The following is a 7546-nucleotide window of genomic DNA, read 5'->3' as shown; positions in this document are numbered from 1 at the left end:
CTTTGTCTCTGTAACTCCTTCCATAGATATTTTGTTCCCCCTTCTAAGAAGAATTGAAGTATACACACTTTGGTCTTCCTTCTTGAGTTTCATGTGTTTTGCACATTGTATCTTGGGTATTCTGAGTTTCTGAGCTAATATATACTTATCAGTGAGTTCATATCATGTGTGTCCTTTTGTGATTGGGTTACATCACTCAGGACAATATCCTCCAGATCCATCCATTTGCCTAAGAATTTCATAAATGTTTTTGATAGCTGAGTAGTACTCTATTGTGTAAATGTACCACATTTTCTGTATCCATTCCTCTGTTGAGGGACATCTGGGTTCTTTCCATCTTCTGGCTATTATAAATAAGGCTGCTATGAACATAGTGGAGCATGTGTGAGTTGGGTGTACCCTATCTCTGATTCATTCTGTCAAATCTTTCTCTGATTCTTCACTTTGCCCCTCAGTTAGACATATTGTTTTGGATTAAAGGTATGTATTAAAGGTGTGTCTGTAATCCTGCCAGAGAGATTAAGGGCATGTGCTAAGGGCTGAGCCACACCACAACTAGAAACAGTTTTTTTTTTTTCTGTAAATAAGACAATCTCAGGGTTCACAGTGTGATCAAATATCCTGTAATATCTAGGTTCAAGGAGATACTCCACCTTAAAGAAAGAAGTCAGAGAGTGATAAACATTACCCACCTTTGGTCTCTGTGTGTGCACAGGACACACACACACACACACACACACACACACACACTAAATGAATAAACAAATTCATGGTATCTGACTTAATATGAGACAGAAGAAACAATACCAGTTATCAGTAACCAGCTTCAGTTAGTTCTTTACAGCTAGAACCCAACACTTTAAGTAAAAATAATTTTTCAGGTAAACAATGTGTAGAAACTATTTCCAATGGAGAAATTCAATATTTCCATCCCAGGTTTATTCAATTCTACTTCTCAATGGTCTCAAAAACAACCCTTTATTCTACACTTCATGATTTCTTGTGGATAAGAGAAGTGAGTTGAACAGAAAACATTTTTTTAAAGATTTGTTTGTTTGTTTGTTTGTTTATTGTGTACACTGTAGCTGTCTTCAGACACTCCAGAAGAGGGCATCAGATTTTTGTTACGGATGGCTGTGAGCCACCATGTGGTTGCTGGGATTTGAACTCAGGACCTTTGGAAGAGAAGTTGGTGCTCTTACCCGCCAAGCCATCTCACCAGCCCCAGAAAACGTTCTTAAGTGTGAAGTCTCTGAACAGAGGTGGACAGTGAGGGTTGCCAAGATCCTTCCTCCTGTCACTCTCTGAATGCTGCACAGTCCATTGGTGGGGGTCCTAAATGAGCTCCTGTAGGTACCCCAGATGCTACTTGTCTTAGTCAGGGTTTCTATTCCTGCACAAACATCATGACCAAGAAACAAGTTTGGTAGGAAAGGGTTTATTCAGCTTACACTTCCATACTGCTGTTCATCACCAAGGAAGTCAGGACTGGAACTCAAGCAGGTCAGGGAGCAGGAGCTGATGCAGAGACCATGGAGGAATGTTACTTACTGGCTTGCTTCCCCTGGCTTGCTCAGCTTACTTGCTTATAGAACCTAAGACTATCAACCCAGGGATGGCACTACCCACAGTGGGCTAGGCTGTCTCCCCTTTGATCACTAATTGAGAAAACGCCTTATGGTTGGATGTCATGGAGGCATTTCCCTCACCTGAAGCTCCTTTCTCTGTGATAACTCCAACTTGTGTCAAGTTGACACACAAAACCAGCCAGGCCAGGAGTGGTGGCGCACACCTTTAATCCCAGCACTTGGGAGGCAGAGGCAGGCGGATTTCTGAGTTCGAGGCCAGCCTGGTCTACAAAGTGAGTTCCAGGACAGCCAGGGCTATACAGAGAAACCTATCTTGAAAAATCAATCAATCAATCAATCAATAAAAATAAAACAATTATCTAACATTAATTCTGCAACAAAGCATGAAGTCTTATAACTAATGACCCACGTGTATGGAAGTGAATCATAGTGGCAATAAAGGACTTGCAGATTCCTCATTGACAATGTGGCAGAGTCTTGTTAAAGGAGATATTCTCTTGACAGAAAACTGGGTGCTAGTTGGTGACAGAACTAAGAAGTATGGATGGCTGATAAGAACTGGCACCTGGTTCTTATCTGAATGTGTTGGTTTAGTATAAATACCCAAAGGCTTATTGTCCTGTTGTCCAATTATTCAACAGTTTTTACTATTCTGCTTTTAGTTCTGATGACTGAATACAAGCCTCATACAGTCAAGTGTTTTCCCTCTACATTCTACATTACACATGGACTCCTTTTTATTAGTCTTATTTGTATTTCAAGATAGGGTTTCACTGTGTAGCTCAGGTTGTCTTTGAACTTGCAATCAAACTGCCTTAGCCTCATCACTAGCTCAGATCACAAGTGTGTGCTACCACATCCAGCTTGAACATTTTTTCTTCAGGTTGCACAGACCTAAGAGCTGGCAATAACAGAGTGGCTACTCACTTCTATTGCTGTGAAGACACCGTACCCAGGGAAACTTATAGGAGAAAGAGTGTATTTGGGGCTTACAGTTTCAAATGGTGAGTCCATGACCATAATGGAAAGGGAGCATGGCAGTGTGTAGACAAGCATGGGACTGAAACAGCTGAGAGCTTACATCTAGATTTATAAGCAGAGGCACAAGGATTCTTTCGGCTGATCTCAAAGGATGAGTGAGAATATAGTAATTCTTTTAAACTCCTACCTCAAAGACTGTGGTGAAACAGGTTCTTAAGATTTCATCATCAAAATAGCTATTTTCTCAATTTACTACAGCCTTATTAAAGCACCAGGAAATTCCAGTTAGGTCACTAGCAGCAGTGAGCAGAGGTCATTAACGCTGAACAGATCCTAGGCCAAAACGAAGTGAGTTACCCTCCAATTTTTACCATAGGTGAGGATGCTGTCATTCCTTTTTAACTAAGGTTTAACTCCAAAATATTATAGTTTTGTTAACATCAACAATAAAACTGTCCCAAAGTGGCCACAGTGATAAAAGAATTAGTAAGCTTATAAAGTATCTGTCTGAATTAATTTTGTATTTAATGTGTGCTATTTGAAACTGATAGTCACCAATCCTTCATTCTGAAGCAATCAACCCTAACTTCCTGTACCCACTCAAAAGAAATCTTAGAAACCACAGGTACACAGCCATATCTACCAGTCACCTTCTTTTAAGGCACCGAGTTTCATTTCTCCTTAAACTGTGTGCACCTATTCATAGGGTTTATAACACGCACACAGCAAGGATATCTAACAGGATTTTTCCTCAACAATAGTATTTCAAATTTATTTTTCATAATTTAAAAATTATTTATGTGAGGGGGATGGAGATTAGGTACACATGCGTTTGTGAAGTCCAGAAGAGGGCTTTGGGTGTCCTCTAGAACTCTCTATTTAGTCCTGTGAGGTAGGCTCTCTTCCTCATACCGGGGCTTATGTTTTCTTGATCAGAAAAGAAGCCAGAAATCTCCAAGAGCCCTCCTATCTCTGCCTTCTTGGAGCTGGGGTTACAGGTTTGCACAGGATTATGGCCAGCTTATGTGGGTTCTGAGATCTGAACTCTGATCCTCTAACTGCAGAAAGCACTCTTAACAACTGAACCATATCTCCAGCCCTGACATTATGGTTTTACATCTCTGCTTTGACCATCACAGAATCTGTTAGCAACAAGACAATTTATGAAATAGGTTCATATATTTTTACTAATTCAGAGTCAATACTTTCTTCTGTTTTGAAATGGAGAAAAGTGAAATAGTAATAAATTCCAATCACATAGGCAGAAAGGATTCTTATCAAGTTTGTGCCACTGCAGGAATGCAAAGCTCATTTAGCAGACACAAATCTGTAAGTGAAACTCGGCACAGAAACAGACTTAAGGATGAAGCCACATGATCATCTAAATTTAAAGAAGTTCAATATCACTACATAATAAAACGTCAAGTGGGGAAAAATAGAAGTAGAAGGAACACACCTCACATGATAAAGGCTACATATTCAAACCTATAGCGAGCACAATTCTAAATGGGGAAGGAATGAGAGCATTTCTTCTAAAATATGCAACGAGATAAGGATGTCAACTCTTTTTGGTATTCAATTTAGTGCTCAAAGTCTTAGCTAGAACAAGAGAAGTTAAAAGGTTATTAATAGGAAAGGACATCAATTTATCCCTACTTTTAGAAAACGTAACCTGGTAGTTAAAACACTAAGACTCCACTAGAAAATCTAGAACTAAGAATACTTTCAGTAAAGTAAGCAGGATACAGAATAGACACAAAATCAACAGCTTTGTTATATTCCAATAACAAATTTGCTGAGAAATAAATCAGGGTCAATCCCATTCATGAATACTGAAGAAGAAATTAAATGCTGGGCTGGGGAGATGACTCAGTCAGTAATGCACCTGACGCACAGGCATGAGGAGCCGAGTGTTGATGCCACAAACCCACATTAAAGCTGCATGTGGTGGTGCATGCCTGTAATCCCAGCGCTGAAGGCAGGGATGTGAGGATCCCTAAAGCTCGCAGTCCAGCTTTTCCAGCTCAGTCAGCAAGCTCTAGGTTTGGTAGGAAAATATGTCTCAAAACCTAAGGGGAAAAGTAACAGAGAAAGGCACACACAGCATGATCTCTGTCCTCTTCCCTCGGTGGACATGGGACACGAACGCAAACAATGCTCAGTGACAAACATTGGACCATGCCACGATGAAGCCTATTTTTTTAAAAATTTTTTTATTATTCCTCATTTACATTTCCAATGTTATCCCAAAAGTCCCCCATACCCTCTCCCCCACTACCCTACCCACCCACTCCCACTTCTTTTCCCTGGCGTTCCCCTGTACTGAGGCATATAAAGTTTGCACGACCAATGGGCCTCTCTTTCCACTGATGGCGGGCTAGGCCATCTTCTGATACATATGCAGCTAGAGACATGAGCTCCAGGGGGTACTGGTTAGTTCATATTGTTGTTCCACCTATAGGGTTGCAGACCCCTTTAGCTCCTTGGGTACTTTCTCTAGCTCCTCCATTGGGGGCCCTGTGTTCCATCCAATAGCTGACTGTGAGCATCCACTTGTGTAGCCCTGGCTATCCTGGAACTCACTTTGTAGACTAGGCTGGCCTCGAACTCAGAAATCCGCCTGCCTCTGCCTCCCGAAGCCTATTATTTTGTATTCTGACATTAAAAGGAATTAAAAGATGAGGCCTGAAATATCCAAAGAGATGGTTAAGACCATTAGGCTTGAATTGGAGTTGATTTGCCTTCAGAGACCAGGCTCCTAGACGACTTTTGGGGGATAACTAAGAAAGGGAAGACTTGTTTACTCTTCCTACATGCCCCACAGAGGACGCAGCCTCCTATGCAACCCTAACATGTGCCCAACAGCAGACTTCCCGGGAAAATTAGCTTTATGCTCATGTTAAGCATATTATTAAGAAGGGGGATATAAGCCTCCAGATGTAAATAATTTGTGAGAAAGAAGGCTAGAATTATCTCTTAACTTTATATTCACATTAGGAGTCTCATTTTCATTGTGTGATTCTTACTATGAAATGCCATGTTTACAAATAAAGGAGGGCTTTCTGTATTACTTTTCGTATAAATTTTCTGTTTAAGCCAGGTAGCAGTGCCTTGTGCCTTAAGTGGCTCGTGCTTTGATCTCAGTGTTGGGGAGGCAGAGGCAGGCAAGTCTCTGAGTTTGAGGCAGCCTGGTCTACAGAGAAAATTCCAGGACAGCAAAGGCTACACAGAAAAACCCTGTCTCAAAAAACAAAACAAAACAAACAAAACAAACAACAACAAAACCAATAAAAATCTTAAAACCCTGTTTTCTGTTTTATAATTTTTTTTTTTTTTTGGTTTTTCGAGAGAGGGTTTCTCTGTATAGCCCTGGCTGTCCTGGAACTCACTTTGTAGACCAGGCTGGCCTTGAACTCAGAAATCCACCTGCCTCTGCCTCCCAGGTGCTGGGACTAAAGGTGTGCGCCACCACGCCCGGCTCTGTTTTATAATTAAATTGAACAAGTATCTTCTATATTATCAAAGGATTTACAAAATATATTATACAATATATATCTAATTCAAACTTTAACAAAATTAATTTAAATAATTATATTAATATGCATATAAATTATATATTACATATGCCTTATACATAATTGTACACACACACTCATGCTCGTGCAGGCGTGCTGGGAACCAAACCCAAATCCCATGGAAGAGCAGAAAGTGCTCTTTAACATCTGAGCCATCTCTCCAGTCCCATAGATGTCTTCTGATACCCATATCAGAATGTCTTGCTATATAGTTCAGTTTGCCTTGAACACGGGCCTTGAATGCACAGCTTTCCCATGCTTCAGCTCTCAAGCAAGTTATAGGATTATGAGTGTATGCATCATACCCGGTAAAACCTTAGATAAAAAGAACATTTCTGCTATTAAGAAGACCTATTAGGGAACCCCTTCAATGTCTCACTAAATTTGTCAAAATCATATTTAAATTTTTCCTATCTTATCTGTAATTGTAAAGAATGGTACTATGGAGCTGTTGTAGCAAAGATAAATGGCTGAAAGCCCATAGGTAGCAGGCATGAACATGCAAGATATATTTAGATTGCTATGAGAACACCTGGGACTTCATAAGAGCTGATCAAAACATTCATGTAAGATTTAATGTTTTATACAAAAGATATACACATTAAACATAATCTGAGTAGGAAATTCTTTGAAAAATCACAATATTTACACAAATAAGGGGCAAAAGGAATGGCTATTTTGGATGAGAAGTACAAAATAATGAAGCCCAAGGAAGTGGTGTCAGACTGGCTGCCTGCTTTCCACTTCCTAGCTGTGGAGCTGTGGAGCTGTGGAGCTGTGGAGCTGTGGGCAAACCAGTTACTCCTATGTGCTTTCATTTCTTCCCACAAACAACTGCAGTACCTACCCATGCTCCCCACCCCCATTCCTGCTGAGGAGGAAGCATTACGTTTTTGTAATCTCCAAGAATCCTTTTTCCCCCCTTCTGGAGCCTTCAACTTTATCTAAGGCCTTCTTACTTTAAAGAAAAAGTGAGGCATTTGTGTTCTTGAGTGTCCTTTGATATGTAGTAACATACATGAACATTATAAAAAAGCCAAAGAATTAGAGACATATTTATTAATATACATTATATATTATATAATCATAACAACTGCTGGGAAAAAAACAAGGGAAGAGAAGGTATAATACAATTTTGATTTAGGCAAGTTGCTAAGCTGATGAAAGGGCTCATGTGCAGACGCAGCTCTGCTGTTTCACATGACTAGGTCTCAAAGTGCTGACTGGATCACACACTGCAAGTGACTCAGCAAAATCTGTTAGGACAGAGAATGAGAGCTCAAATAAAGGGGTGTGATGTTCCTCTGAATGCAGAAAGTCAAAGCAAATAATCTACTAGTATTGTGTAAGTATGGCAATCTTCAAGATCTTGAGTATACAAAAAGGTCAGGTCAGGCCATG

The sequence above is a fragment of the Mus musculus genome, chromosome 2, assembly GCF_000001635.26.
Source record: "Mus musculus strain C57BL/6J chromosome 2, GRCm38.p6 C57BL/6J".
Taxonomy (NCBI): domain Eukaryota; kingdom Metazoa; phylum Chordata; class Mammalia; order Rodentia; family Muridae; genus Mus; species Mus musculus.
This window is presented reverse-complemented; position numbering follows the sequence as displayed.